The sequence below is a fragment of the Rhinopithecus bieti genome, unplaced genomic scaffold, assembly GCF_001698545.2.
Source record: "Rhinopithecus bieti isolate Rb0 unplaced genomic scaffold, ASM169854v2 scaffold_55189, whole genome shotgun sequence".
NCBI lineage: Eukaryota > Metazoa > Chordata > Mammalia > Primates > Cercopithecidae > Rhinopithecus > Rhinopithecus bieti.
The window spans coordinates 1,226,015-1,232,014 of record NW_016821812.1 but is presented as its reverse complement, the minus strand read 5'-3'; the positions used below and the strand labels follow the sequence as shown (position 1 = coordinate 1,232,014).

The following is a 6,000-nucleotide window of genomic DNA, read 5'->3' as shown; positions in this document are numbered from 1 at the left end:
TTGACGGAAAAGAAGAGCAAATTGTTATTAACTGGTGATGGGCACAAGAGGGTTCATTATACTCTTTACTTCTGTATATGTTTGAAATTTTCCATAATAAAGAAATTTAGAAATTTAATTGAGATATCATTAAGTACTCAAAACAATATGGTTTAAGTCCATAGGGAAGAGAGAGAATGCTTTTAAAATGAAAATATTCATTGTGAATCCTGGCTTAGAATTAGTAATGAGAGAAGATATCAAAATTACAAGGAGGCTGGGCACGGTGGCTCATGCCTGTAATCACAGCACTTTGAGAGGCCAGGACAATCGTTTGAACCCGGTGGGCGGAGGCGGAGGCGGCAGTGAGCTGAGATCACACCACCGCACTCCAGCCTGAGAGACAGAGCGAGACTCCATCTCAAAAAGAAAAGGACAAGGAGAAAGAAACTCAACAGATGGTGTTTTTGGAAAACTGAATTGAGTGAGTGCAGAGTTCAAGAACACAACCTGAGAGGAGTGTAACAGATGTGAATTAACAAGCCCAGAGCCAGGAGCTAACAATGGAGCCCGGGACAGGAAAAATCCCTGTGTATGAGGGGAGCCTAGAAAGCAGGGAAATTAATAAACACCTTACAAGCCAAAGAGAAAAGAAAGCAAACTAGAATGGCCTGGATGGAAGAAACCAGTTGCACAGGAGCTAAGAGAAGCCGCTGCGATGTTGGTATACATTCCTGCTTGGGGTCAAATGAGAAGGTAGACTTGAGACAGTCTGAAATGGGACCCACAGCCAGAGATAGAAGGGAGCCTAGAGGCATGGTGGACTTGAGTCAATTAACGGAAATTCTACTGATGTGAACTTTGGTTATTTAAATTCCAGTAAAGCTAAATGTTAAGTCTAAACTCATTTGCAATATGCCTCAATCACACTGAATGCTGAACTTCTCTCAATGAATATGCTAAATTAGGTATGCTTCTCAGTTTATATACATGGCCTAACCTTTAGTGAACAGGCAGGAAAGACTGCTGCTAAAGAAGACAGCACAAAGCCAGGAAAAACGAACAATGCTTTTTAACAGGAAATTCCTCCATAACCATATTTTTAGAAGCAAAAAAAGAACCTAAGACCTATAACAACACTATTTATGCAAATGGTATACTTCAAAATATGTTACTTCACACAATAAAGGACTGCGTCCCCTGAACACACTTCAGTATTTCTAGATTCCTCATAGAAGGTGAAATAAATCAATGACACCAAGAGGGAGAAACCGTAAGATTATGGAGATTAAACAAAAATGGCTTTATTAGAAACACAGAATGGAGTACAGCTCCTTGCTCGACTAATTTATTCAAATGGCCAATCAGTCTTTTTTAGCGTCACTCCGAGTGACCCTGAACTCACTACTTCATGAGACCCTCTGTTACATTTGTGAACAGCTCTATTATAAAATGACTTCTTCTACCTCCTGCATGTTAATTCCAGATATGCCATCTGGAATCACAAAGAGTAAATCCGTCCTCCACATGAAAGCCCTTTAGAAGAACCAAAGCATTCCCTCAAGTCTTTTCAGAATGAACATCTCTGCTCCCCACAACAAGAGTGGCAACAAACACTGCTTTCCTATGTTTCACTTTTGCTATGACCCAATCAGTGTTCTAAGTCCTTTAGCACTATTAACTTACCTAATCTTTATAACCACACTATGAAATATCCCCTCTGAGACACAGTGAGGCTGAATAATTAACTTGCCAAGGTCACACAGCAAATAAGCAGTAGAACCAGAATTCAAACTCAAGCAATAGGCTCCAGGGCCATGCTTTAGCCACTCTGTGTGCTAGTCTACATCCCCAAGGTGACAGACCTCACTTCCCAGACCACTCTCCCTAGTATGCACAATAATAATATGACTGGATATTGCCCGACTGTGCAGGGCATGGAATGCCTACATCACTTCTTCTGGGTACTTACTCCTCTAATGTAGCTACTCGAAAATTTCAAATTACAGATGTAGCTCACAGTATATTTCTATTGGACAGTGCTGCTCTAGAAAGTTCCTACATTCGAGTGAAATAAAACAGATAGGAAGGTTTGGAAGAGGCTCACTAGGATTCCTTTGGGGAGCTGGCCCGCTCCAGTTTCACACACACCAAGGGCAGGAACACTCCACGTGGTTTCCCAAAGGCAGAGTCCTGTGCTCTTCACAATCCCTGTATCAAACCCTGAGCCTAGCACGTATCTAGTGACTATCTTGTACCTAAAAAAAAGCAAAGTTTATAGTCGCAGCTTTTAGGAACTTGGCTAAGGTTGTCCTGACAACTGAACAAATGTGGAAAAAAGTGCTTCAATAAAAGCAGAATCCACCCATCTCTTTGTCAGGTAATGTGCTGTGATGAAGAGAGTCAGGATGTGTAAGAAAAACATTTGTGCTTTGATCCAGAAGTAAGATTAACCCCAAGTTTCAAGGCAGCTGCAAAAATCCTTCCTTACTGGTTAAATTACTTTAGATACCTAACACAACAAACATCTTCAGAGTCCTGCAAAGAACGTAAGAGTTATAAGTAAACCTAGGACATATGTTAACAGTCCTAACCTACTTTACATTGGTTACACCATATCTGGAGTTTTAGGTTCAGTTCTAAAAAGGTTATTTTAAAAGGAATATAGATAAACTGGAGTATGCCAAAGAATATTACCTGAATGGCAAAGGAACACAAAGTCACACAAGTGACAACTGATACAAATATGGATGAGACCCAGTAATTGCTTTCAAATATCTAAAAAACTATACAAGGAAAAGGGATTATGATGATTCTGAGTGGTACACAAAGCATATGAAAAGCTTACTGTTTAGAAGTTAGAGGAAGTTAGATTTCTGCTCAATATAATTAAAATCTTCCAAACGAAACCAGCCACCTGCAAATGGAATGGCCCATTTCATGAATTCAATAATTCACTCAGTATCAAACATGAAATGAGGCTGGGTACATGGCTCACACCTGTAATCCCAGCACTTTGGGAAGCCAAGGCAGGAGGACTGCTTGAGGCCAGGAGTTCGAGACCAGCCTGGGTAAAAAAAAATTAGCTGGACATAGGTGGCACACACCTACAGTCCCAGCTACTCAGGAGGCTGAAATGGGAGGATAGTTTGAGCCCAGGAGGTCAAGGCTGCGGCAAGCTATAATCATGGCACTGTTCTCCCACCTGGATAATAGAGTAAGACTCTGTCTCTAAAAAAATAAACGAAATTGGCTGGGCACAGTGGCTCATGCGTGTAATCCCAGCACTTTGGGAGGCTGAGCCGGGCAGATCACGAGGTCAGGAGATCGAGACCATCCTGGCTAACACAGTGAAACCCCATCTCTACTAAAAATACAAAAACATTAGCTGGGCTTGGTGGCAGGCGCCTGTAGTCCCAGCTACTCAGGAGGCTGAGGCAGGGGAATGGTGTGAACCTGGGAGGTGGAGCTTGCAGTGAGCCAAGATTGAACCACTGCACTCCAGCCTGGGCAACAGAGCAAGACTCCGTCTCAAAAAAATAAAAAATTAAAAAAAATTAAAAATTTTAAAAAACACAAAATGAGCATTTACTACATGCTAGGAACTATGCATGGGGATATTTATTTATTTATTTATTTTTTATTTTGAGACAGAGTCTTGCTCTGTCAACTAGGCTGCAGTGCAGTGGCATGATCTCGGCTCACTGCAACCTCTGCCTCCCAGGTTCAAGCAACTCTCCTGCCTCAGCCTCTTGAGTAGCTGGGACTACAGGCACACGCCACCAGGCCTGGCTAATTTTTTTTTGTATTTTTATTACAGACAAGGTTTCACCATGTTGTCAAGGCTGGTCTCAAACTCCTGACCTCGTGATCCACCTGCCTCAGCCTCCCAAAGTGCTGGGATTACAGGCATGAGACACCGTGCTCGGCCCACCCTGGAGATATTAAGACAAGATAAGGTCCTAAACATCGAGAAGTTCTAAATCTGGTGAGACATACATGTAAATGAGCAAGTGTAGTAATAGACTTACATACATTATCTGCTATTAAACACAGAGCTACGGTCAATCACAGCATATGATTTCTCCAGGAGTTTTAAAAACCAGAAGCACATAAGCAATAATCTCTTTTAAAATACTATTTACAAATCCTACTATTGTTGTTAATGAAGTTTGACTTGCTATGGGAAAAGGTATGTTGTAAAGGTGTGTGCCGCCAGGCTGTGAACAGCTAACTGCTCAGGCATGGCACAGCAGACACTGTCAGAGTGGCAGAGATCAGGCTGAAAATACGACACAGGCAATTTTGATGACGTCAAACCTCATACACGTAATGAAACAAAGTTCATTTACTATTAGCAGAAAACACTCCAGATGTTCGGGATGAAAGAGAAACTGGATAAGGAGCTGCAGCACAATCCTTTCTTTGGATTTTCTCACTGTTACAATATATCTTGATAAGCGATTTGCCACACCTCTGCCCACAGATTAGTAAAGACTTCTTAGCAAATAAATCTCATTAATTACTGCAGGACGGTCTTTGCAAATTAAAAGAAATATGTGTTTTACAAATTCTCATTTCTGGTATGAGAACAGAGAAATAAAATAGGCACTGGTATTGCATTTTTAAGTATTAAGGGTTTTATGCAATTAGTTTTTTTTTTTTTNCCCAGCTACTCAGGAGGCTGAGGGAGGAGAATCACTTAAACCCGGGAGGCGGAGACTGCACTCCAGCCTGGCAACAGAGCGAGACTCTGTCTCAAAGAAAAAAAAAAGAAAGAAATTACTTAAAAAAAGTTTCTCAGTCTTCTAAGAGAAATAATTCTTACTTAAAGTCTAGCACAGTATTGACAATACAGTCATATTGTGGTGTGGACAAATACATTTTAAAGTAATCCTTTAGTATACCAGGCCTTGTATATTGCTAAATGTTAAAGAAAAGGACAATACTATTGTAACACTTTCTGTAGGAAATATGAAAAATAATGTGCTTGTTTTTCAATTAAATAGTAAAACAAAAAAACCCAACTATTATCCACTAATGTTGACAGACACCCAATAAGTAATTTAAAAAGCATTATGTAATAAAGTTTTTCTACAGATGTTCATCTTACATTTTAAAACATTTTCAAAGCAAGTAACGAGCAGAACTAAATTATTAGTTGCACGTTTACATGCTACTTTACAAAATGAAACAAAGGGAAAGGGAGATATAACAGATACTAAACTTTTCTGAAACAGAAGGCACTCTTGTTATTTAATTAAGAACTAAAATGGCCCCATTACACAAGGCAACGTGATTTAACAATGACGTCATTCATAAAGAGAAAGCCACTGGAATGAATAAATAGGAGCCATGGAAAAGGTCTGAAGACTGTCTTCTCATATTCCACTGATTTTCAAATCAATCAAAGCACTTAGATTTTTTTTGTTTTGTTTTGTTTTTTTTGTTTGTTTGTTTGTTTTGTTTTGTTTTTTTTGAGACGGAGTCTCGCTCTGCTGCCCAAGCTGGAGTGCAGTGGCCGGATCTCAGCTCACTGCAATCTCCGCCTCCCGGGTTCACGCCATTCTCCTGCCTCAGCCCCCCGAGTAGCTGGGACTACAGGTTACCGCCACCTCGCCCGGCTAGTTTTTTGTACTTTTAGTAGAGACGGGGTTTCACCATGTTAGCCAGGATGGTCTCGATCTCCTGACCTTGTGATCCGCCCGCCTCGGCCTCCCAAAGTGCTGGGATTACAGGCTTGAGCCACCGCGCCCGGCTTCTTTTTTTTTTTTGAGAAGGAGTCTCGCTCTGCCGCCAGGCTGGAGTGCAGTGCCACGATCTCGGCTCACTGCAACCTTTGACTCCCTGGTTCAAGCGATTCTCCTGCCTCAGCCTCCTGAGTGGCTGGGATTACAAGCACAAGCCACCACGCCCAGCTAATTTTTGTATTTTTAGTAGAGACAGGTTTCACCATGTTGGCCAGGATGGTCTCCATCTCCTGACCTCGTGATCTGCCCGCCTTGGCCTCCCAAAGAGCTG

At 41.4% G+C, this 6,000-nt stretch overlaps 1 protein-coding gene across 1 annotated transcript in view; it reads right to left on the bottom strand.

The window, feature by feature from the left end:
• The window catches only part of YEATS2 (YEATS domain containing 2), a 112,297-nt gene that overhangs the window by 73,978 nt on the left and 32,319 nt on the right, over positions 1-6,000 (bottom strand).